The sequence below is a fragment of the Dipodomys merriami genome, unplaced genomic scaffold, assembly GCF_024711535.1.
Source record: "Dipodomys merriami isolate MVZ:Mamm:240054 unplaced genomic scaffold, mDipMer1.0.p SCAF_3, whole genome shotgun sequence".
Lineage (NCBI taxonomy): Eukaryota > Metazoa > Chordata > Mammalia > Rodentia > Heteromyidae > Dipodomys > Dipodomys merriami.
The window spans coordinates 48143815-48171482 of NW_027204492.1; positions in this window are offsets into that span (position 1 = coordinate 48143815).

A 27668-nucleotide genomic window follows, 5' to 3' on the forward strand; every position below is an offset into this window, starting at 1 on the left:
AAAAAAAAACAGATTGTTTTATATTAAGTGAAGTAAGCCAGGCCCAAAGAAACATAGGTCCCATGGTTTCCCTTATGTGCCATAACTAGAATATGTCTGAGTCAAGCAGAAAAGGTCAGATAAGTTGATGTTAGGGAAATGAACCCCAAGATAAGGATTCAATTGTTTTTTTCTTTCATGCGATTGTTTCTAACATATTTATAAGACCATTTCTTTGTTGCTTTGTAAGTCCCTCCCCTCATGGTATAACCCCTGCTTTCACTGTATTTGATGTCGGTATAATTTGTGGAGGGGAAGGGAAAAAACAAATCATTTAAATAGGGATACAGGTGGACCCATTGCAACAATGAGATGTACAAGTTGTTATGTCAAAAAATGAACTTTACAACTGTGGTGGGGGGGGGAGGATTGGCTAGGAGGGTGGGGGGGTTATGGGACGGGATGGGAAAGGGAAACAAAGGAGGAGGCAACAATGAATGCTTGATAAGAAATGTACTCATTATCTTGCCCATGTAATTGTAACCCCTCTGTACAGTATTTTCAAAATAATAATAATAAAAAAAACAGATTGTGATAGTTTGGGTAAATGCACCCAAAGAGGTATTGCTGGGTTATAGGGGAGCTCTATGTGTAGTTTTTTGAGGAACCTCCATACTATTTTCCAAAGTGGTTGAACAAGGTTACACCCCCATTAACAATGCAGTAGGTTTCCTTTTGGCCCAGTTTCTCTAACATCTGTTGTTACTAGATTTTTTATAGCCATTCTAACTGGGGTGAGGTGGAATCTCAATGTTAGCTTGATTTGTATTTCTTTTATAGCTAGAGAAGATGAGCATTTCTTCATATGTCTAATGGCCATTCTTATTTCCACTTTAGAGAAGTCTCTCTTTAACTCTTTAGCCCACTTATTAATTAGGCATTTGTTTCTTTGAAGATATGTTGTTGGGGGATTTAATTTTTTGAGTTCCAAGTATATTTTAGATATGAGACCCTTGTCCATTGTATGGCTAGTGAAGATATTCTTCTAGTCTGTGTGCTTTCTATTGATCTTGCTAGCTATGTCCTTTGCCATGCAGAAGCTCTGCAGTTTTATGCAATCCCATTTATCCAACCTTTGTTTTATTTGTTGTATTTCTGGGTCTCTATTAAGAAAATTTTGGCCTGTGCCTAGGAGACCTAGAGTTTCTCCTATTCCTTCCTGTAATGTTTTCAGGGTGTCTGCTTTTATTTCGAGGTCTTTGATCCATTTTGAGTTGATTGGGTTGCAGGGTTATAAATATGGACATAGCTTTAGTTTTCTACAAGTGTTTATCCAATTTTGCAGGCACCATTTACTAAAGAGTTTTCCTTCTATTCTATTTTTTTAGCTCCCGTATCAAATATTAGGTGGCTATAGGTTTGTGGGCTCATTTCTGTGTCTTCAGTCCTATTCCATTGGTCCTCATGTCCGTTTTTGTGCCAGTACCAATTTGTTTTTATTATTATGGCTTTGTAGTAGAGTTTGAAATTTGGAATTGATATTCCTCCAGTATTGTTCTTTCTGCTAAGTATTGTTTTTGCTATTCAGGGTCTTTTATTATTCCATAGGAATTTTTGTATTGCTTCTTCTATTTCATTGAAGAATGAGATTGGAATATTGATACATATCAAATTGAATTTGTAGATAGTCTTTGACAGTATTGCCATTTTCATGATGTTAATCTTCCCAATCCAGGAGCATGCTCATACTAAAGCTACCAGCACAACCATGTTTATCACAGCATTATTCCCCATAGCTATGATATGGAACCAACCCAGATGCCCCTCAGTAAATTAATGGATCAAAAAAATGTGATACACACACACACACACACACACACACACACACACACACACACACACACACACACAATGGAATTCTATGCCTCCATCAAAAAGAATGACATTGCCCCATTTGTTAGGAAATGGAAAGACTTGAAAATAATATACTAAGTGAAGTAAGCCAGGCCCAAATATGTCCCATGGTTTCCCTTATTTACAATAGCTAGTCCATGTCTAGGACAAGCAAAAAAGATCAAAAACTATGTACATATGACCAGATAAGATGAGATTAAGTGAAATGGACCCCAACACAGGGACACAAGTGTTTTTTTTTCTTTCTTGCTATTGTTTTTTTAACATACTTTAAATGTACTATGTGATTTGCTTGTTTCTTTTGTATGGCCTTCCCCCATGATACAACCCCTGTTTTCACTGTATCTGATTCCAGTGTCCTGCATCTTGTATACACATTTTTATAATTTGGGGATGGGAAGGGATATAACAAAATGCTTAAATGAGGATACAGGTTGAACCATTGTAACAATGAGCTATACAAGACACAATGTTGAAAATGAACTTTACCATTTTGGGGTTAGGGGGAGGGAGGGGCTTGGGAGGTGGGGAGGGAAGGGATAGTAGGGGAAAAACAAAGGAGGAGGTAACAATGCTCATTACCCTACTCATATAACTGTAACCCCTCTGTACAGTAGTTTTACAATAAAAATATATATGGAAAGAAAAGAAAACAACATAGGTTGTTTACTATGATGGTGTTTTCTTCAGAAAACAAAGAAATTATTGTCGATCAACCATTATAGAAACTGGCAGAAGCATTAGCCCATGCCCAATCCATTATACTTAAATATCTCTCCACAGGATTCCTCTTTCATGAGGAAAAACCACTGATTTCCCCCCTTTCTTTTCTTTTTCAAAGAACATGAAAACCTACTTATTATTCCACCTAGAATATGCAAAAGCTAGCATTTAACTTTAAGGTTGCTTCTTAAAAGCCTGCACAACATATTTAAAATAAAGATTTGTTGCTGTTTCACATATTCCTCATATTCACCTTTTCATTTTGAGTGCAGGTTGTGAATACATTTTTAGAGCAAAGCATTTAAGAAATAGCACATTTCAACCTTGGAATATTGCATTAGTCATTCAAAGGAGATATATTTTAAAATTGGTTCAAATAATACTTGTCTCTACCACATTTTTCCTCCTACACCTTTCTTTATATATCATATTATGCAGTTGTTGAGCCAGACATTTAAATGATAATTTGTGTTCCCTGAAATTACTGCAATTCCAAAGGAACTTAATTTCTATCCTAGCATCTTCAGGATCTGGAATCATCTGCATTATTTACATATGAATCAGTTACAGGGAGAAGTCTGTACCTGAGTGTGGCCATTTAGGTGTCGGATGGGTGGAGAACCTGTTACTATATCCAAATGTTTGTCACCAAAAGGAGATGAACTATTGTCCTGACCTCGGACTTAGAAATATACCTTGTGGTGTTTGAGCCCAGGGATTTCATTTTTTTTTCATTTTTAATTGCTATTACAAAAGTGATGTACAGAGGGGTTATAGTTATGTAAGACAGGTAATGAGTACATTTCTGTTTGTCATCCCTTCCTTTCTCTCTCTCAGTTTTTCCCTCCTGTCCCCAACCACAAGTTGTATAGTTTGTTTTCTAAATAGTGTCTGATGTCTGCTTCATTTGTTCACCCTTTGTTCCTCCATTTCATGTTTTTCACTTGCTTTTTAGTAAGGGACTGGTATGTGTATACTTAATGATACTTGCAAAATACTGTTTTGACACTAAGAGATAAGCTATCCCAAAAGAGTAAGCTTTAGAAAGTTAGCACAGGGAGTTTAAACAATTGTTGACTTTTGTGAGAAAGATGCTTTTGTTTTTCATTTTTTCCCATCCATTTTCACTGGCTTGAATCATTAAGAAATGCAGCATCATTTGGGGGTAAAATTGTTTTGTGTGGTACTGTATTCTATGCAAATGAATCTTGTAATAGAAAAATCATTTGTGTGTCTATGAATATAGTTTCTTATATTCAGTATAGATTCTGATGTTCTCATCTAAATTTTTCTTGACATCTATAGATTATATCTCTACCTCCTTAAAAAAGTTTTGAAGACACATTTTTCTTAATGCATATGTGAAGACAGCAAGTAGACTTAGTATTCTCTAAGATATATGCCTTTATTATATACAATTTAATGGAATCTAAAAACATCTTACTCTTTTCAAGTGAATCTACCAATTGCCAGAGGGTTCTGACCATGTTCTTTATTACTAGGATATTAAATTCCTAAAATAAAATCTTCTAGTTATGGACCTGTTTTTTGTTTTTAATTAACCTGGACCAGGGACAGAAAAATTTTCCATATGGGGATATGGAAACATGGAGATGTAACTTTCAAATGGTTTCACTAAACAGATAAGTTTCTAGTTTTTTCTTTTTTTTTTTGGGTCTGGTCCTGGGGCCTGAACTCTGGGCCTGGGCGCTGTCCCTCAGCTCTTCCCCTCAAGGCCAGCACTCTACCACTTGAGCCACAGCGCCACTTCCGGCTTTTTTCTTTTGCTTATGTGGTGCTGAGGAATCGAACCCAGGGCCTCAGGCATGTAAGGCAAGTGCTCTACCACTGAGCTACCTTCCCAGCCCAAGTTTCTAGATTTTTACTTCTTCATATTCAGCAGTTTGAGATATCTATTTTGCAAAAGAAAGCTATACTAATGTTAATAATGATGAAAGTGAGAATCAGAAGATTTACCTACCATCCCAGACTAACAAGTGGTAGATACAGTATGTAAAACTAGGTCCCAAAACTATAAGAAGTCTGTCTAAATATGTCAGTAGTTTCACCTCAGGGCCTCAGATTTGCTCGGCAGTTACTCTACCACTTTAACTATGTTTTCACCCCTTTTTCCTTTTTTTTTTTTAATTATGAAAATACCGTACAGAGGGGTTACAATTATATAAGCAAGGTAATGAGTACATTTCTTATCATGCATTGTTGCCTCCTCCTTTGTTTCCCCTTACCATCCCTGCCCTCCCATCCCCCGCCCCTCCTCCCTTCCCCCCTCCTCCCTTCCCCCTCCTCCCTTCCCCCCCTCATCCCCCCCTCCCCGCCAAAGTTGTAAAGTTCGTTTTTTGACATAACATCTTGTACATCTCATTGTTGCAATGGGTCTACCTGTATCCCTATTTAAACAAAATTTGTTTTCTCCCTTCCCCTCATCAAATCATACCAACATCAAATCAGTGAAAGCAGGGGTTATACTTTGGGGGAGGGACATACAAAGCAACAAAGAAATATCTTATAAATATGTTAGAAACAATAGCAAGAAAGGAAAACAGTTGAGTCCTTATCTTGGGGTTCATTTCGCCTAACATCAACTTATCTGACCATTTCTGCTTGTTTCAGAAATATACTAGTTAATGCAAATAAGGGAAACCATGGGACTGACCCAGCAATCCCACTTTTGGGCATTTACCCAAATGATCACAAACAAGACCATACTAAAGCTACCAGTACAACTATGTTTATTGCAACATTATTTACCATAGCTAAGTTATGAACCAACCCAGATGGTCCTCAGTAGATGAATGGATAAAGAAAATATGGTATATATACACAATGGAATTCTATGCCTCCATCAGAAAGAATGACATTGCCCCATTTGTTAGGAAATGGAAAGACTTGGAAAAAAATTATATTAAGTGAAGTAACCCTTTTTCCATTAGTTATCATTAATACAGTTTTGTGTTGAACCATAGCCATTCTGCTTATGCTTCTTTTGTAGTTGGGAATGCAGGTGTGCACTATCATATGCACCTTATGGATGATGGTGAAATCTCACTAACATTTTGCTTGGACTGGCCTCAAACTGTGATGCTGTCAATCTGTGTCTCCTGAGTACTTTGCATTAAGATATGAACCACTGCACTTGATCTAAATCAGTGTTCTCTGTCTCCCTAATCCCCACCCACCTTTTGCAGTATTGTGGAACTGATCCACAGCTCTAGCTTTTAAAATTTGTTTTTATTTATTTTTTTTCCGCCAGTCCTGAGGCTTCAACTCTGGGCCTGGGTACTGTCCCTGAGCTCCTGTAGCTCAAGGTTAGCATTCTACCACATGAAGCATAGCTACACTCTGGCATTTTTTGTGATTAATTGGAGGTAAGAGTCTCATGGATTTCTTGCCCTGGCTTGTTTTGAACCATGACATTCAGAATTCAGCCTCCTGAGTAGCTATGATTACAGGTGTGAGCCACTGGTACACGGCTTAACCCTAGCTTTTAAAGTCATTTCTTAACCCTCGTATTATTCTGCATCTCAAGTAAAAAGTCATTGAAAATATCAGTGGAGTAACCATTTCTACAAGTTCTTAGTAGCAACTAAAAATTTGTCCTCCAACCTCCATTTCAGGGCCAGATGTGCTTCTCACTCTTATTTCTTTATCTTCCACCACAATCAGCAATAATGATATTTTAAGGTGACCTTAAAAGTATAATGGGGCTGACTTATTTTTAAAATATGAAAGCTAACACTAGAGAATGAAAAAAATTGAAACTCACCATAGACAATTAGAAGCAATACAAAGGTCAGCACAAATCTACTTACAACTTCTCTCCTGCAGCACCCCCTTCCATTAGCATATTGATAATTTTCCAGTCTTCCAGGATAGTTATGGTGGGATAAACAATTATTTCTGTGGGAATTGGACAGTTCCATAATATTTTAGGTTTTAAAACCTTTTTTCTTTCTTTCTCTTTCACTCTTTCACTCTTTCTCTCTTGCTCTCTTTCTTTTTCTTTCTTTCTTTCTTTCTTTCTTTCTTTCTTTCTTTCTTTCTTTCTTTCTTTCTTTCTTTCTTTCTTTCTTTCTTTCTTTCCTTCTTTCTTTCTTTCTTTCTTTCTCTCTCTTTTCCTTCCTTCCTTCCTTCTTCCTGCCTCCCTCCCTCTTTCCTTCCCTCCTTCCCCTCCCCCACCCCTCTCTGCCAGTCTGGCTTGAACTCTGGGCCCAGTTGCTGTCCATGAGCTAGCTTCTTTTACTCAAGGCTAGTGCTCTACTACTTGAACCACAGTGCTACTTCTGGCTTTTTCTAAATAGTTTAATGAAGATAAGAGTCTTGTAGACTTTCTTGCTCAGGCTGGCTTCAAACCACAGTCCTCAGATCGCAACCTCCTGAATAGATAGGATAACAAGCATGAGCCACCAAAGCTGGACTTGTAAGTATGTTTTTTACTTGTGCTGTCTGGAGGATAGGATCTTAAATTTTGTTCTTTGGCTTTCCTCAAACTATAATCCTGATCTTCGTATGCACACATCTCATTTATTTGGGATTAGATCAATAACCACTACACCTAACTTACCTAGATTAATTTTTTGAAATCTGCTTGTATATATCTTTCCCCAATTGAATCATTGACACTTCAAATCTAAAATGTCATCCTTTCCCTTGCTCTCTCCCAGTTTTTCTTTTCTCATTACCTTTTCTCCACGACACCTATTTTTTCATCTGCATTCTTTCTTTGGTTCTTTAACATAAATGTCTATTAAATCATCCATGCTAAAGATTTGGAGGCAGTTTTGATTAAATTCTCTCTTCCTCAACTTTTGTATCCAGTCTATCAAGTCCTATTCATTATCATACCCCTTAAATATTACTATCTAGACATAGATTGCATTAGTTCTCATTATGTCTTGCCTTGACTCTCTTTTTCTCTCTGTTTTTTTTTTTCTATGGGGGATAGCTTTTGAAGTAGGGTCTCCCTCTGTAGTTTGAGTTGGCCTGGGATTCACTATGCATCTGCCAGGCTGGCCTTGCATTCATGATCCTCCTGCCTTAGCTTCCTAAGTCTTGGAATTATAGTTTTTGGGGACTGGGGAAGGGCTTTGCTGTTATAATAAACTCTAAATGTAATTCCTGCTACAAGTTTCTTTTCTTTTTCAAAAATCCTCCTTATGATAATCTAATTTAGTTTCTCCCCACCTTTTCATTTCTTAGTAGTAAACCACTGTCTGATTGAGTTGTGTACATTAAACCTCTAAAATTAGCTTTCTTTCTAAAACAAAATCTCCTCATGCTCCTCTTCCACTTAAAAAATCACAGGCAACAAGAAGAGCAATTGAAATATCTTCTTAATTGCTAAACAATAGATTATAAAATCTCTATCTCTTTCTGTCTGAATAAACATACAATAATTCTTTTAACACCTAGCCCAGCTAACCTAATTGTAAAGGGTCTTTCTTGACTCATCCAAACAAAAGAGATTTTCTTTCCAGTATTGTATTATCATTTCACAGTTATTTGTACTAGCGTGCAAGTCTTTGCATCTCACTTATTTTTTTACATGTCTACTTTCAACACCAGATTTATGGACTCTGTGAAGGGCAAGAACCTAGCTTTAATCATCTTTGCATTTATAGTATCTGTCCAAATGTCTGAAACATTCTAGAAACTTACAAAGCTTTTCAATAAATGAATTAATAAATTCACTGGGTAAGAGGATTGTCTTTGGCAACAAGTTGTAACCTTGCTCAACTTTTCTCTTCTACTCAGGAAAGCAAATTCAAATACAGGTGAGTAGGTACTAAAAAAAGGTGAATGATGGGAAAATAAAAGCTGTGTGTGTGTGTGTGTGTGTGTGTGTGTGTGTGTGTGTGTGTGTGTGTATTTGTATGTAGGGAATTGGTTATCACTGGAAAAGAAAGAGTGAATGGAGAGGAAGAATGATGATGATATGGTATAAGTAGATTATTTACATATATGAAAATAGATTAATGAAACCTGTGGACATTGTGTTAGATGGGGATGGGGGGGTAAGAGAATGTTAGATGAGTTTGAGCAGAATATCATAGGAGAACAGAAATGTCAAAAATGGGGCTGAGAATGCAGCTTAGTGGTAGAGTGCTTGCCTAGCATGCATGAAGCCCTGAGTTCAATTCCTCAGTACCACATAAATCCAGAAGTGGCACTGTGGCTCAAAGTGGTAGAGTAATAGCCTTGAGCAAAAAGAAGCTCAGGGACAGTACCCAGGCCCAGAGTTCAAGCCCCAAGCCTGGCAAAAGAAAAAAAATACAAAAAAAGAAAGAAAGAAAGAAAAAGAAAAAAATGTCAAAAATGAAACCATGACCTTGTACAAACATATACTAGTAAAATAATTAAAAATAAAAGTATATAATGGAGTAAGGATTACTGTGATTGGATCAAATTTTTGGGAAAATTGTTTTAAAATATTAAAATATATTGGTTGCATCTCAGACCCCAAATTATGTGTGACACTGAATACTGTGTCCTAACCCTATGACTGAAAAATCCTGACAGACCAAAGGGAGTGTTGTCTCCTGCATTTCTCTGACCATGTATAAGGAGTGCTTTTAGGCTTAGAATTGTTACACATTTCTTTTAAACTTTTTTCTTTCTTCACACTTTCGTGTTTTGGGCTGTGTGTACCCTGAAGCTTTTGATGATGTAAACATTTTTATGAATCCAATATATACATCATTGCCCTTTCTCATAAATTCAGCCTGCAGGTCAGCACTAAAGCACATCACAAGACTTTGTATTAGTTTATTTCTTGCCTTACTTGTTCTATGTATAAATAACATTTCTGTACTTCTGGAGTTGTCATTGAAATTCCCCTAACATTATGGGAGTTCCTTGAAGTAATCATGAAACAATTATTTTTTTGTGGTGCTGAGGATTGAACACAGGGGCTCATACATTCTAGGGAAATGCTCTGAGCTAGGCAACCTACCTTCCACCAGTCCCCCCAAATTATTTTAAAGCAGAATTTAGAGAGAGGATTTATAAAGTTTTTTCCTGTAGTCAAATGCTCTAATGGCTCTTCCAATTCTGTCATTTTATGATTAAAATCTTGCTCTAGGTTAAGGAAAAGTTATGTCCTTTTCTGAAAGGAGAAACTGAGTCAACTAGAAATGTAAAGCCTTTGATTACTTTAAATTGCTCCTTTAAAAGGTGAAAATCTGACAGTGAAAGTTTCCATAATTGCTCCTCCTACAGTATCTACAAATACTATGAATTAAAAATATATATTCTCTTTCACATATATTCCATTCAGCAAATTTTCAGTCTTGATTACTTTTTGTTTGTGGGAAATTGCTTCTTTCTTGAAGAAAAAATTGTTTTTGTTGTTGTTTCTATGCTAGTTTATATGCATGAAAGAGGATTTGACACATGAAAACTGGGCAGTTTTCAAGTGTTACTCAGCAGGTTCTCAGAAAACTTTTTTTTAAATGGAAAATAAGAAACTCAAGTATCTCAACTGAAATGAGATAAACAACCTGTGAAGCAAATACAAAGAATACTTTTACATTGGCAATAAAATTGTTTTTCTTTTCTGGACAAAGCTAGAAAATGTGAGTTTCAGTCCCCTTTAGTACACATTCTTTAAGTTCTTAGGCCAGGTGCAGCTTCCATCCAATAGGACCAAGCACAAGCCAGTAAGATTATGGAGAGATTTCCTCTAGGAATTTGAAAAACGTCTGACTTAAGTGCCATCTACAGTGCCTTGCTTCAGATTCAGAAAAGACACAAAGGTCAAGAAAAGTAGGTTCATACCTTCCATATGATGACCAGAATGTCACCAAAGAAGTTTAGAATTTCCTTGTTAGCTGACTGATAAGGCCACGCTATTTGTGGTAGTTGTGGGGTAGCATTTTTTTTTTTATCAGTTGCAGAGCTTGAATTCTGGGCCTGGGTGTTGTCTCTGAGTTGTTTTGTGCAATGCTAGCACTAACACTTTAAGATAAAGCACCACTTCAGGTTTTCTGGTGGTTAATTGGATATAAAAGTCTCACAGATTTTCCTGTCCTGGCTGGCCTTGAATTGAAATCCTCAGATATCAGCCTTGTGTGTAGCTAAGAATATAGGTGTGAGCTAATGGTGCCTGGCAGTGTAGGTTAATTTAACAGACCCTGAGAAAATTTTAAAAAAGTTAGCTAACTTGAATTTCTCTATTTTAGCGATTGTACTATTTCCCAGTTTTCTTTTGGAAACTGTAGTTTCAATGTCCTTGGCTCAAGGAAATCTTACCAGAATGGAACCAGTACTTTGGCACCAGGTATGCAGGTGTATGTCATGTGGATATTCATCTTTGATGGATTTTAGAAGCCAGAGCCTTTTGCAATTCTAAACATCCTATAAATGCTCTGCCTTTGGCACAGCTGACCTTATCACCTTTCCTGTGACTGTAGAGATGAATGATTGTGCTGACAATTTCATTTTGAGGAAAAAAATGAAAGAATTCTTACTAACCAATGCCTTGTTTGATCTTCCTAGATTCATAGACAAAATTAGTACTCTTCTCAGTACAGAAAGACTATAAAATTGGAATGGCTTTTTTTCTATAGTTCAGTACTCTAAGAGAATACTTCTTATTTAATACATTAATATGTGGTATAACCCATGGGAAGAAAAGCAGAGAGAAACTTGAAATTAGGTATCTTCTACCTCTGTAATGCCTTAATAGGTTAGTCTGAGGAGGCTGTAAGATTTTGAAAGAACTGTCTTAGTATGTTACGGTTCATAGGTTAACTGCCAGTGAATCAACTGCTTTTCCTTAGATGTGTTACTTTGGTGTTTCATGGCCCAGAGGACAGGAAGAAGTAGGGATTCATTCAATTTTTTTAATTTTTTCCTTTCTCTTTTGCCACTCTATTCTACCACTCTCAGTTTTTGGTTTCCTTTATGCCATCTCCGGTTGTGTTCACATGGGAATGGCTGGCTCATAAATTTAAATGAATAGTGCTGGGTGGATAAGCAAGTAGATTCTATGTCATGTGGCCTCCACTCCAAGCCATAATATTTTCAGTGCTTATCCATAGATTCTTGTGTAGGGAGCCGAGGCGAGACTCCGCCCACTCCCTTGCAGCTTTGAGGTAACCACCCCAGACGGTGCTTGGCGGGATGCCTGGGCTGTGCGCGTGCACGAGCCAGGTAGAGCCCCCAGCCAATCCCATGACACCTGGTGACGGTGAAAGGCAGGCGACCAACAATAGAAAGACCCGCGTTCCGATTCTCCTATATAAGCGGCTGTGTTTCGGGTGCACGCTCTCTCGCGCCCAAGCTCTCCTACAACTAAAAGGCTCTCCAATAAAGCGTGATCTGAGAAGACTCCTGGAGTGGTGGTCGTTTTTCCTCGCTGGTCGAGTAGACGGTCACTACATTCTTGCAACACATCTGAATTTCTCTGGCCTGCTCAAATCTATCAGAGTAGAAATCCCTGAAGACCAGGCTTTTTTGGTAAGATTTATGCTTCTTGTAGGTTTTAGTCAAGTAGAGACTGCATCTGTCTTGTGGTAGATAAGTATTTTTCAGTTTCACTGTTGTCTGAAACAACCTGGCGTATTTTTAAGAGACAATGTAATATATAGGAAGGAACATTGACCTGGGAACCAAATGCTAACTCAGCTACCAACAACTACTGTGACTTTGCTAACCTTGAACTAGTTACTTACTCTCTTTGGGGCTCTGTTTCCTTATATGAAAAGGAGTATCTGCATTAGTTTGTGTGGATTTTAGATTTATATTCCATAAATAATTTATGATGTCAACGATTTCTTTTTCCTCTTCACAGACCGAATCTGAGTTGTTGAAGTAGGTGCATATCGTATAGAACAGAGTGATACTGGACACAATAGCAGTTATCTATTCAAGCAGGAAATAAGTCATGTGTCTTTGTATGTGCATATGCAAAAGTACACACATAGGTATAATGGGTTTAAAGATATTATTTTCCCACACTTTATAAGTGATACCTGTTGTCTTATTTACTATTGATTAACATACTGCCAAAAGTTAGTATGATAACTTGGTTTCTCTGCTGTACATAAAGTTGGCTGGGACAGGAGTCATCTAAGAACTTAACTGGCTCACAGAGTCCAAGGTGGCTTTATTCACATGTTTGATGGACATAGCTGGAGATAGTTTCAGGTAGGAAAATTGAAAGATTGCCCCATTCTTTGCTTTATGGAAATTTAAGGCCTCTTTCTGGCTACAGTTTTTCTAACAGAGTAGCTGGCTCAGGGCTTCCAAAAACACAAAAGTGGAACTTTGTAGTCCTTCCTATGTATTAAGCTTTGTAATCATAGAGTGACACTTCATTTCACTTTTTGCTTCAGGTGGGTCACAGGCTAGCTAGCATTCACAGAATTAGCTCAATTGGAAATAACTTGAGAGACAAATTACTTTATGTTTATCTTTTTTTAAAAATGGAATTTTAAAATATGGAATTGTAAATAAGAAAATAACGTAAAAATATCTATATTTTGAGATTCTTGTGAAAAAATAAGCACTTTATAATGCCATTTTGGTTTTAAAAGTGTGTGTATATGTGTGTGTGAGAGACAGAGATACAGAGACAGAAGTAGGGACAGAAACAGAAATAGAAACAGGTATAGAGAACACATGGTAAAAAGTCTGCAAGATAAATGTAAGAATTGCTGAAAGGAGACCACCACAAGAGTTTATTGGAAGAACCAAACTACCAGCCTGCACCAGATGTAGATGTGCAGAGAGGAAACTATAGAGAGAGATTATATAAGAAAAGATGAGGAGGAAATGGGGCCCCAGTGTGTGAGGAAGTGGCATGGGAGGATGAGGACGTGATCTCAGCGCCTGAGAGATCTCCTACTTCCCCCAGGTGCCTCAGTTACCAGGGTTATGGATGCTGGGTGGGGACTTCTAGGGAAAGCCACATGTAGTTTTGTATGGAGAGAGACCAAGGGAGATTGGATCTATATGCTGTTTCACATGGAGAGAAAACAAAGGGAAGGGACTATTTTTCCTAGGCAGATCTACCAGTAAGCCACAAAAGATTTAAAATAGTTGTTATGGTTTCTGAGTCTACTGTTTTCCCAATGATTATAACAATTTATTCTAGGTCGCAGGCCAACACAAAAGATTCTGAGTTCAGTCCCTGGCACTGGAAAAAAAAAGATTATTCTACTGTATTTTACTCTTTCTATAAGATCCCTCATATGAATTAGAACCAAGAGTTGTATACTAATTGAAAAAAATAGAGAATAATGAAATATATACATATTCTTATTTCTGCTAATTTAATATAAAACTCATGAATACACACTTGTATTAGACAGCCTTTGATATAGTGTTTAATTTTTTCTTTCATATGGCCTCATTGTCTTGACTACCTTGTGTTTGTGGTGTTTTAATGAATGTTCAATGTTTAACAGCCAATTACTAAAATAAATGATCCAAATTGTGTGTTTCATAATTGACATGATATAAATACTACCACTAGTATGGTTTGAGTTTGAAGTTTCTCCCCAAAAAGCTCACACATTGAAATCTGAGTCCCGGGCAAGTGGTGCTATGCAGAGGTGATTGGATTGTGTGAGAGAATTAACCCCATCAATGTGTTAACGCATTGATGAGATCACACTGAATGGAGTGTCAAACAGGTGTTGGTTGGAGGATGTAGGGCAATGGAGACATACCTTTGAAGAGAATGTCTTGTTCCTGACTTCTTCCTGTTTCTGTACTTCTTGGCTTCCATGAGATGATTAGCTTTTCTGACCACAGGCTCCCATGAGTACCATGTTCTTCTGCCTTGTTTCAGGCCAAAACCAATGGAGCTTGCTGACCTTGTAATAAAAACTTTTAAACCACAACCTAAAATAAAATCTTTCTTCTTTTAAGTTGTTTCTCAGGTGTTTTGTTACAGTGGTAAAAAACTGATAAACATACTCATCACAGCTGTTTATAAGTATCAATGTACCAAGATAGTTCTGCTATACACATACAATAAATTTTAATAACCTCAAGAACATAGGTGACAATAAATTGTAGAAAAGATTTTTTAATCAGTAGCTGGGTTGTGGTGGCACACTCATGTCATCTTAGCTTCATGGAAAGTGTAAATATGCATATCATGGTTCAGGTACTTACACTGGCAGAAATAGAGACCCTATCAGTGCATAAAAATGATTGAGGCATTGTTCAACAGTAAAGTGACCACCTAGCAATGTGAGGTCATGAGTTCAAGTGCCAGTACTGCTAATATAATAAATATATAAATATATGATATATGTATTTGTGTATGTACATATAGAAACTGATATATATGTAACTTATTTAAGTTTGTAATTTTTAAATGGCAGTGCTTAGAAACAGGCTCTGAAAATTACTAAAAATTAATAATTGGTTCTTGTGAGTCTGTGCAACATTTGGTTTTGTATTTCTCCAAACTCATAATATGATGCATCTTTTATGATTTCAATTTCCAGGTTTTAACAGAATTTGTTATAAAATTTATATATACAATTGTTTTCCATGTCTATAACAGCCTCTCCTAATCAATCTTTCATAGTTGTTTCAGTTACATTTAATTTGATTGTCCCCTTTCCTTCTTGTAACTTGCCTTTACTGAATTACAGAATAATTTTTGTGGAAATGAATCTCTTCTTTTTTCCTCTTTCTATGTAATTTTATGTAGAATATAAAGTATAGTTAGCATGAACATGTTTGCGAATAATTACAACTGGCTCCTGCTAAACATACAATTCAACGGATGGGAACAGAATTGGCCAGGAATCTATAGCATGTCCTGGTTATTTGTGTTAAATCTGCTATTACGATGGAGCTGAGTTAGGCAATATCATGTTTTGTATCCTATTTTTTATGTGGACAGTTATGTCTTCAATAAAGTACCACATAACATAGAGTTGAATAATACAGAGTTCTACAGTATTCCTTACAATGATTTATTACATTGATTTATCCATGCTGTTTCTTTATGAAGGGATTTGTGAGAAGACTAGACCGAATTATAAGGAAGGTATGTAGACCTAGGAAATAATCACATATGTGACTTTGTGTTCTGGGATAGTCAACACTTGCTTCTAGAATCTTGACATATTTTTCTTTAAAAAAAATTTTTTTTTTGGGGGGGGGTCCGGTCGTGGGGCCTGAACTCTGGGCCTGGGCACTGTCTCTTAGCGCTCTACCACTTGAGCCACAGCGCCACTTCCGGCTTTTTTCTTTTTGCTTATGTGGTGCTGAGGAATCGAACCCAGGGCCTCAGGCATGAAAGGCAAGTGCTCTACCACTGAGCCACCTTCCCAGCCCTTGACATATTTTTCTTGACATTTGTTTCGTCTCCTACTTTATATTTCATTGAAGTAGTTATTTAGTAAAATAGTGTGACTGGCAACTTGTCCTCACAGAGCAACTCCAATTCCCTCATTTTATAGAATTTCTCAAACTCTGTTCCAGGTCCATGCCTTTCATGGTATATTGATATGTTCATCTCAGGAACATGAACTTGTAATGTTAACTGCATTTTCTGCTCAAAATTGGCTTTTTCTGTTGTCTAGGTTCCTCTCTCAAATGGTGGTTGGACAACTCAGGTTTGATGATAGGAGAAGAATCTCTAGTAGTGATTAGAAACTGTAATCTTTTAAAAAAGCTAAACAAGACTCTAAGTTAAAAATATCAGGAAATGTTTGTGAAATTTTAAATTTTCTTTGCAGCATCAAGTTATCCAAATGACCAAGGGTAACCTAAGAGGTCAGTGATTACTTCTTTGTCCAAGTAATGGTGGTTAGAAATGCCATCTCCTTCTTACTGGCTAGATGCTGCTTCCTTAACTTCCATAAAAATGGTTTAAAAATTCTTAGAACTTGAACCAAGTGTAGTGTCTCCCTACCCATACTCCTAGCCACTTGGAAAGCTGAGATCATGAGGACTGTGGTTCCAGGCTAACCCAGGGAAAAGTGTTCTTGAGCTACCAACTCAATCTAAAAAGCTGGGTGTGGTAATATGTGCCAGCTATGAATGGAAATGTAAATAAGATCATGGTTCAGATGGCCCTAGCAACAAATCAAGATCCTATTTCAAAACATCCAGAACTAAAAGGACTGAAGGTATGACTGAAGTGGTACAGAATCTTCCTGATAAGTGTGAAACTCTGATATCAAATTCCAGTATTTCCTTCCTTTTTCGCTCCCTCCCTCCCTCCCTCCCTCCCTCCCTCCCTCCTTCCCTCCTTTCTTTCTTTCTTTCTTTCTTTCTTTCTTTCTTCTTTCTTTCTTTCTTTCTTTCTTTCTTTCTTTCTTTCTTTCTTTCCTTTCTTTCTTTCTTTCTTTCTTTCCTTTCTTTCTTTCTTTCTTTCTTTCTTTCTTTCTTTCTTTCTTTCTTTCTTTCTTTCTTTCTTTCTTTCTTTCTTTCTTTCTTTCTCTCTCTCTCTCTCTCTCTCTTTCTTTCTTTCTTTCTTTCTTTCTTTCTTTCTTTCTTTCTCCTTCCTTCTTTCCTTCCTTCCTTCCTTTCTTTCTTCCTCTTTTCCTTTTGTTCTTCTATCAGGTTAGAAAATTAATTCTTGTCTAGAGGTGAACTTTGTAGGCCATAGGCACTTTGAAGTGTAGAATTTAACGGTAAGTTTCATCTGTTAAGGCTTTTAAATGCATGTTATTTGTAGGAACAGTGTTTTAGAATAAGGTCGATAAATTTGAAAATTTTATCCTTTGACATTCCCACACACAATTGCTAATCCCAGTCTTTGTTTATGTCTTTCTCCCTACCTGGTAAACTTTTCCCTATCAACTATTACAATTTTTGTATTTTTTATTTTTATTATATAGTTGCACAAAGGGGTTTCAATTTCAGAAGTCAAGATATGAGTATAATTTATCTTGATCAACAACACCATGTCCATTGTTCTCCACTTCCCCCCTCTTACCTCTACCCTCAAGTTACATAGTTGAATATTTATGAAGTGTACATTGAATAGAATGACTGCATTTGTTCACCCTATCTACCTCCATTTGTGCATGTTTTTTAAATTTTGACAGTCACGAATTCTTTCAGTGTGAACCTGAAGCAAAGGCAACATTTTACTATGGCTTAAAAGGTTAATCTAACTACTCTGTGTTTTAAGCTAAAATGGGACATAAAGGTCCATGATGTATTTGCAGTGGCAAATGATCCTTCATTACAACCAGAAAAACTTTTAAAAAGAAATGTTCATTAGGACTAAAAATGGAGAAAAAACATTTTAAAAATGGATCTAATTGTGCATTTCTTAAGAGAAATTGAATTATCTTCTGCAAACACCAATAGCTTTAAGAATGTCAAAGTCAGATATCCATCAAGTTACACAGCTATCAATAAGTAGTGACAGGATTTAAATCTAATTCTTTCAGATGTCAAATTCATCTTGCTTTCCAATTTACAGTTACTATACCATGAGTAGATAATAAATGCTGCCCTGTACTGCTTTGATCTGCTGTTTGATTTCATAAAAGAGGATTTCCAAGTTTTCTTTGTAGTGACTGAGGTATTCTTTGTAGTGACTGAGGTATTCCAGTTGAAAGCTAAGCAAGATTGTCACCTAGGAATCATATATCTGTTCACCTGTCCTGTACAATGAATATACATTAAGAAATGATAAAAAGAATCATGTTCTCATCCAGGAACTGGTCTGATGATCAAAATTAGTTCTTATTCATGCCACTGTATGCTGGGCTATCATGTATAATTAGCTTTTCTTGTTTTCCTAGAGAAGATCATAGAACACCAACACTAGACAAAGTCATACTGATACCATGATTGGATGAAGCAAAAGTAAGGTAACTGCATCCCATAGAGTTTCAAGCATCCAATTTCTCACACCCCCCAATCGAAGAAAATTACTTATTTACAAATTTTAGCTTTCACTGAATCAACCCTCTTTATATAGATATTTGATTGAGATACCAGTCACAGACTTGGACACACTTTTTTTCGAGACAAGGTCTCACTATGTGTTCTAGACAAGCCCTAAACTCATATGGTAGCTTAGGCTGTCTTCCAAACATGCAGTCTTTCTGCTTTAGCCTCCAAAATGCTGGGATTCTAGGTATGTACCACCAGTCATTGGTTGTCCCCACTCTCTGATGGCATCTTATTTTGTGGAAACATCTATTTCCTTAGACCATTCCCCAAATTACAATGTAAATCAAACCCTTTAATAGATTAAATCTAACATCTTCTTTCTTTTCTTTTCTTTTTGTTTTGAAAATGTAAAAGATTTTATTGAGTGAAAAGTGCTGACACACCAAGACTGCACCTGGAGTTGGGATCCCAGAAAACAGCCCGGAGGACCAGCCCACATCAGCTTTTAAGCATTTTAGGGTACATTCTCGTGATATATTTTGCCCCTCACTAGAACAAGTAAGAGGCCCAAACAGTTGGATGAACAGAATTAATACTAGATTCTTATTATAGTCTGGGTCCATTCTGTAGCCTACATCTAGCTTGAATTATCTTGTAAAAAGACACTCCTGATGGAGCCTACTCTTCTTTGTTATGTAAGATAGCATCTTCAGTTTCCTGTGTGTATTTGTGTGTGTGTGTGTGAGAGAGAGAGAGAGAGAGAGAAAGAGAGAGAGAGAGAGAGAGAGAGAGAGAGAGAGAGAGAGAGAGAGAGAGAGAGAGAGAGAGAGAGAGAGAGAGAGAGAGAGAGAGAGAGAGAGAGAGAGAGAGAGAGAGAGAGAGAGAGATCCTTTGGCTTGAACTCAGGGCCTTGGGACTGGCCCTGAGCTTCTTTGCTCATGACTATCACTCTACCACTTTAGCCACAGTGCCACTTCCAGCTTTTTCTAAGTAGTTTATTGGAGATGAGGCTCATTGATTTTTCTGCTCTGGCTGTCTTAGAACCACCTTACCTAGACCTCTACCTCCTGAGTAGCTAAGATTACAGACTTGAGCTCAGTTTATTAATGAACTTTGTCTCAATTTAAAACTTGAATAATTGTCTACAGTAATGCATAATTGGCTAGAGTAATGCAGATGAGTCTGTACATAGAAGGGGCTGTTGGTGGTGTGTGTGTGTGGGGGGGGCAGAGTTAATGCAAGTAACAAGGACATCTTGTCAGAAAACTTGGCTTCTAGTTTTGTCCCTGTTGGTAAATGGTTTCATAAACATGGTCAAGTTGTTTGCCCTCTTTGAGTCTTATAGCTTTAGGTCTAAAATGAGAGACTTGGATAGTAGAGATCTCTGGGTATTCTCTTAACTCAAATGTTGGGTGTTTTTATTATTTGAAAGCCACTCTGGAGATATCATTTGCTCTCTTTCTCTCTTATATGTAATACCACATATCTCTAAAGAGCTTTGTGATGTAACTCACCCCAATAATTTACTTTTAAAAGATATCTGAAGTACATAAAGGTAAAGTTTGTAATTTTCTTTACAAATATTTACAAACAGATGGCTAACATAATTGTTCCTGGTGTAAAAGCAAACGTTGTTAAATAATAAGAACCAGATAAATCTGCAAGAACTCTCTCAGCTCTGTCTCTAGAGAATCAGTGCTAATAAGTCAAATTAGTCATTTTTATTTAGGAGATATAAAAAGGCATATGGTTTCATGCTGTACCAGCTGTCATAAAATTTTGGAGAAAAGTATTGTTTACAAAGCTTCTAAGGGATTGTTTCATAGAAGTACTTCAACCTTTATATTGTACAAAACCAGTTGGTTTTCTTTCTTCATAAATGATTTTTTTTGGCCAGAATTCTCTTTAACACTGAAGGTTCAGTAGTTAGGAAGGGAAACACACAGCTAGGAAAAAAATAACTGGACTGGTGTATAGAGGAATATCTGTTTAAAATGGTTTTTACAGAAGCTAGGATTTTTATGTGAATCTAAAGCATGTAATGATGAAATAGATTTAGAATTTTGATTTCAAGCAAAATGAAAGTACATTCTAGGAAGATATGTTGCATCTTTTAAACCTTATGCACAATGATAACTATAATATGTATTTATTTCATATATGTTCTTTGTTTTCTTTTTGGCTAGTCTTGGGGCCTGGGCACTGTCACTCAGCTGTTCAGTTCAAGGCTAATGCTCTACCACTTGAGCCACAGCACTTCTTCTGGATTTTTTTTCTGCTTATCGAACCCAGGGGCTCATGCATGCAAGGCAAGCACTCTACCACTGAGCCACCTTCCCAGCTCCTATATATATGTTCTTTAAAAATATCTTAACTCATACTTAAGGTCCTTTCAGCATTTAGTCTCTCTTCCTTTTGCCACATTGAAGTGTGCATGTGTGTGTAACTGTGGAGTTAAAAGATCTTTCATTTACTGTGATTTAATCTTCAGTTTGTCTACTCTTTTGCATTACTCACTTGTACTATTTTATTTCCTTGTTTACTCACCTTGTATATTCAGAGCAATATATTATTTTCTTTTTCTTTTTCATTAGAGGAAAATCAGGCTTATTAAAAAGGGAACAAGTTGTTTTTTTTTTTTTTTTTTGGTCAGATGTGGGGCTTGAATTCTGGGCCTGGGAAATGTTCCTGAGCTCTTTAGCTCAAGGCTAGCGCTCTACCACTTGAGACACAACACCACTTATGGTTTTCTGGTGGTTTATTGGAGCTAAGAGTCACAGACTTTTCTGCCTAGGCTGACTTTGAACCGTGATTATCAGATCTCAGCCTCCTGCGTAGCTATGATTATAGGCATGAGCCACCAGCACCCTGCAAGGGAACAAAATTTGAAATAGAAATTTACAATATAACATCTATAAATTTCTACCTAAGAGTTTGTTGTTGAAATTGTGGTTGGCATCATGCAAAAAATGTATTATAATTCATAAGAGACTTGATTAATAAAAAAAACCTTTGGACATAATCAGTAAGATTATCAGAAAAGTAGAGTTCTCAAGCACTAACATGAATTAACTAGTAATTTAATATGAATGATGTTTGTAGGGATAAGTAACACTTCAAAGATATAACTTGGAAAAATCTATCGATTTTGGCTGTCTATATTGCAAAGTTAACATTTGAGTTGTCATAGTAACTTGAATACAATTGTTCGTTGAAGTGATTTTTGATTATTCAAACATAGAAAGCTTTCAACACTTTTTACCATGCGTTAAAAGGATTCCTATGTTCTTAGTTTCTTTAAAACAAAATTACATTTCACTTCTTATCTTTTTCATTGTACTAAAACAAGTGCATTTTTATCACATTTTACATAATAAATTAGCTACAAGACTATTAGATAATTTGTTATATAGTTTCATAGTTGACTTTTTAACATTATCAAAAATGATTTAAAGTAAATTTTAACATTTCTAAGATTAAGATTTCTCATATCTAAATCAAAATACTTCTTGGAACTTACTGGCCCTGCCCCCCTCCTTGACTCCAAGAAAGTAGCTGTTCCTTTCACATTTTCTGTTGTAATGTATAATAGTTTATACCAATTTAGCATTGCAGGTTTGCCTTCTAGTCATAAATCATAAAAGGAGCTCAGTAGTTAAACACTTGATGAACATGTGGTATGTCCTAGGTTTGGTCAGCAGCACTACAACAGAGGGGATAAAAACTGGGGTGGAGAGTGCCCAAAATGCTCCTGAATAAATTAAAAATGGTAGCATATGTCATTCATTAACATATGAATTTTAAAATTGGTTAGCAAGCTCTTGGCGAGAACTGATTACATCCTTAGACATGTCTGATACTCAAAATGGGAACCTCTGGCTTAGAGCTTGACAATACTACATTGTTACTTCATTAACTTTTTTGGTTTAATTCTCAAAAGTGGTACTGAGGACTCCCCTTTCCAAATCTAAACCTGTAATTTTAGAGGGCTGTTACCAAAATGGTACTAGTATGATATAATACGTTGGCCCCCCTCATTCTATTTTCCCTTTAAGATTTATTGTGGGAGATGGAGATGGGATGCCTGGTTTAGATGGTTATTGGAAAATGGAAAGTGGTAAATGTTGAGAATGTTGTGTGTTTTGAGCTGAAGGAAGGTATTTCCTAAGAGAAAAATACATTGAAAAGAGCAGGGTTGGAAAGCCAAATAAAATTATGCAGTTAAAACATTTAGGAAAGTACACACAAGTACAGGTTGAACATCTTTATTCTGAAAATTACAAATTCAAATTGCTTCAAAGTCTGAAACTTTTTGAGTATCAACATGACACAAATGAAAAATCCCATGGCATAATTTTTTTTCATGGTCAAATTAAGAACATTGTATAAAATTACCTCCATATTCTGTGTATAAAGTGTGCATGAAACACGAATTGTGTGTAGACTTGGGTCTTAATCCCAAGATATCTCAATATTTGTATGAAACTATTCCAAAATTAAATTTTAAAATCTGATTTGGTTATATAATAAGAAGCAGGAAAATGAGTATTGAGACTGTTATATCTATCTCCTGATCTACCCATAATTTTCAAACCTATATTCTTTGTATATATTTTCTAGTGTCAATTAAACACCTTATCTTTTCTTAAACTCTCTCCCATGGGTTTTCCATCCCATAGAGAAACAATCTGTTTCCTGATACAGGCTGTTCAAACAACTGTATCCAGCTGTCATGCGGGCATGTAAAGCTACACATAGGGAGATCCTATGTAAATGAATGATCATTACTTAGATCCTTCTCTCCTGGTGTAGAAACTGAGGAAGTCTCAAGTGAGCTCCACAGGGCTGGAGGAGGAGATAGGAACATATCTGCACCTCAGTTATAATATGTTGTGACAAGGGATGAGTAATCAAACCATTCTAATACTGAGGGAAAAATTAGAAAAAATGATTGTGTGACTTTAGAGCAAGGAGACCCATGTATAATGAAACTAAATAGAATTCCTTACTGAATGTATTGTTGTAGTATTCATATGGTAACATGAAATGTGACTTCTACATGGGGATAGATTGTTTTCTTTCCTTATTTGATCATTATATTCATCTATTCTTCATTATTATAATGACATACCTGAAGCTGGTAACTTTTAATTTTTATTTTTTTAAAGAAAAGATGTTTGTTTAGATTGCCTTTCTGGAGATTCAAGGATTCACATTGGTGACAGTATTAAAGGCTAAATCCCCAAGACATCACATGAGAAGAGACATGGTGCACAAGTGCGTGCCTCTTTTGGTGTTTCTTTTTGTAAAGACACCAGTATTAAATTATATGGGCTCCAATTTCATAACCTTAATTCTAATCACATTGTTAAGACCCTACCTCTATATACCACAGTTAAAGTATTCATCTTCTTGATATCTCAGAGAATATTACATTTGAAAACATAAAACGGGGAGGGGGTCACATTCAAATCACACCAATCATTAACTTTGAATGTTTGGCTGGGTGTGGTTGGGTTGGTTTGACAGTTGTTAGTGCTCTACGAAGCAGAGTTGGGAAATTTTCACCTATAAGGAAATAAAATTTAAAATATAAGCTCTCTTAAGTGTGCAGTCATGTTATTTTTGAATGTAGAAAAGTGGAAATGTGTTTTAGCATAAGCAGAATAAAGAGGATGTAATTTAATTTGTTAAGGTCTGTAAGGTGATAAGGCATATCTATAATATAAGTGAGACTGGCCTGGTTAGATCTACACCAGTTCAGCAAATATCATATTAACATGCTAGAATGGCAATCAGAGTGTAGATATTTTTTGGCCATCCTGGTCACCATATCATATTGCATGCTTTCTTACAGTGTGAATATGAGTTTAAATCAAATTCTGAATGAAATCAAGTGAGTTACCACATTACATTCTGTTCAAATTCTAACAAATTACTGTCCTTGAAGTATCACAACACATTATTTTCAATTTTCAAATGTTCTTTCAGCATTTAGTTCTTGGTGATAACATTTTTCAAACACTAAGGAAATTCTATATTTATATTAAAGTGCACTATATAAAATCTTATTTCTATAACTCATACTAATAGGCCTGGAACTAGTTCTGCCTAGAAGAATTTACAGATGTTACCATCTTCTTCCCTCTAGTCACTTTTCAAGGACAAATTAAGAGTTTGACTTATGAAGTGGTGTGTTTCAGTTGTCTGAATTAATGTCAGTGTGCCTTAGTAGGCCAAGACATATATTCAGAGCACGGGCCACTCTTTCATCGAGATAATTTTATACTGCTAGGAATGGCTTCTACTTTCTTTTCTAAGGAAATCATAGTTGACTTCAGGCAAACATACTACTTGAGAATGAATAGCCATTCATTAAATCTGTCTCTATATTGCTTCCTTAGTATTTTCTAAAATGGAAGAGGAGCTAGCAGATACAAACAGCTCAATGTTAATGAACTTCTTGTACAAGTTCTGAATTTGTGGGTACATGGTCAGTCTTACAAGAAGGCAGAAGATCTGCTGCCAACCCTCTTTGAGAGGAAGTGTGCTACTTAGGGCCTCTGCTTTTCTACTGTTTGGCATATTATCAGCATTTCCTCTGGAGAATTTATTTTTTGCATATTGAAAGTTGTAGTTTCTCAAAAGATCATTACTAAAATAAAAATGCCCTGAAAAGATTGTACAGAGTAAAATCCATTGTCATCTAATAATCTATCTGATTCAAGTTCAGCTTTCTTTGCAAGTGAGGTCTAGATCAGGAATTCAAGCAGGAATTGTGAATTCTGAAACTGGTGGAAAGGCTTTTTACCGAAAGAATACAAATTCACCAACAAAAATTAAGTAAATGGATCTGGGCAATCAGGGGCCCTAGAAGCCTTGCTAACTTGATGATGAATCCATGAGTAATGGCTACCCAATATCAGAGTGCACTAGAAGAATGTGAGTAGTTTGCCAAATGTTAGTTCTCTACTCCCATTCCGCCTCATTTTTGTTTGTGCCAGTCCTTGGGCTTGAACTTGGGACCTAGGCACTGTTCCTGAGATTTTGTGCTCAAGGCTAGTGCTCTACCACTTAAGCTACAGTTTCACTGTTAGCTTTTTGGTGGTTAATTGAAGATAAGAGTCTCATTGACCCTCCTGACCCAGTTGGCTTCAAACAGTGATCTGCAGATCTCAGCCTCCTGAATAGCTAGGATTCCATGATCCATATACTACTACCTCTTTGAGCCAAAATGCCAGTTCTGGTTTTCTGGTGGTTAATTGGAGATATGAATCTCATGGGGATTTTTCTGACCAGGCTGACTTTGAACCATGATCCGCAGATCTCAGCTTCCTGAGTTAACTAGGACTACAGATGTGAGCTATTGGCTCTTGGCGTCGTTTGTTCTTACAGAAAGGGCCAATAAATATTTGGGAAGGAAACAAAACACAAAGAAAATATAGTTCACTTTTTGGGGGGGATCAGTCGTGGGGCATGAACTCTGGGCCTGCGCGTTGCCCCTTAACTCTTCAGCTCAAGGCAAGCACTCTACCACTTGAGCCACAGAGCCACTTCCTGTAGTTTACTTTTGTACCAAGAAACACTCTCCTGCTCTTCACAAACTAAGATCAATGGGATGATTAGGAAATGTTTTCTGATATTTAGAGACACCAAGAGTTTCATAACTATTTTCCCCTGGAATAAATCACAAAATATCACCATTAAATGTTATCTCAATATATAAATAAGCATGCGATGATGGAGCCATAAACTAAAATGTAAATAGTCAGCTATGGTGGTACATGCCTGTAATTCCAGCACACAGAGGGATAAGGCAGGAAGATTCTGAGTACATGACAAGCTCAGTATACTTAGTAAGACTGTCTCAAGAAAAGAAAAAGTTAAGTTATAGAATGAGAGGTATGGAGAATTTAAAATGCTTGTGTTTGCTGCACTATCTGATATCCCAGTTAGGAAAATGATTATGCTAAATATTTCATGTAGCTGATGTCTTATCCAGAGATACATGTGACAAGAAACAGTGTAGTGTTTGGAGTCTGTTTTATATGAACTATTATGCCCAAAAGTGAACTCTATACTGCCTTCCAGAGAGTCATTTTACTAACCAAAGAAGCAGAAACAATAGGACTTGAATGTTTGTAGAAAGAGATTTGCTATAAGACATTGGATTACATGTTTGTGGAGGATGGTGAGTTCAAAATTTGGAGTATGGGCCAGCTGGCATGAGACCTAGGAGACCTTATATTCTAGTTCTATTGCAAGGCCAGAAGCCTGGAGATCTGTGGAGCTGATGATGCAGATGAAGTCTGAAGGCTGTCAGATGGAACACTCACCCTTGCTCCAGTAAAGCCGGTCTTTTTGATCTATTGAAGTCTTTGACTGATTAAATGAGGCCTTCTCACAATATACAGAGCAATCTTAATTACTCTAAGTTTGCAGATTTAAATAGTAATCTCATTTAAGAACTCCCAGTATGGTGTGACATCTATCACCTAATTGATCTCCAGGGATGAGTTGTATGCTATAACTGGCTAGGGAACCATCCTTTTTCTCTATCACCACTTCATGAAGCTGTGTACTCCTAGAAGAATACAACCTTCTCTGATTGTTGTTTGGCCAAAGGTACAGAAGTAGTTGTACTCCCCTACTAGACCATCCAGACTCTCAAGAATACCCTCTAAGTAGACACATAAAATGGAATACTATATTAATTATAGATTTTTTTCTTTTCCATTGTTGAAGATCAGGTCCTTTTGGAACAATGAGCCTGCCAGTTGAGGCTGACTCTACTGGGGCTGGATATCTGTCATATGGAAGTTTTCTAATAGCTGGCAACCATCTGCTCCTATTTTGAGCATTCAATACCATCCAGACAATGTAGGTCCTAAATTCCCAGGTGATTTTTGTTTTAAATCCCTGAGATCACTACAGCAAGTACAGGCATGTTTCCTACCAGTCCTATGCTATTCATAAGACTATATCCTAGTTCTTGTTTTTTTCTGTAGCCCATGTATGATTTAGCTTTCTATCATAATCTCATTTTATTTTCACATCTGTTGTTGTGCAGTTTATCATACTATGTGTTCTGCTATGGGTAGTTCTGAACATGTTTTATTCACCTCTTACCCCATCCCTATTACCACTAATTCATGAACTCTTAAGTGCAGGGGTTATATCACTATTGTCTATGTCCCTCACTGAAT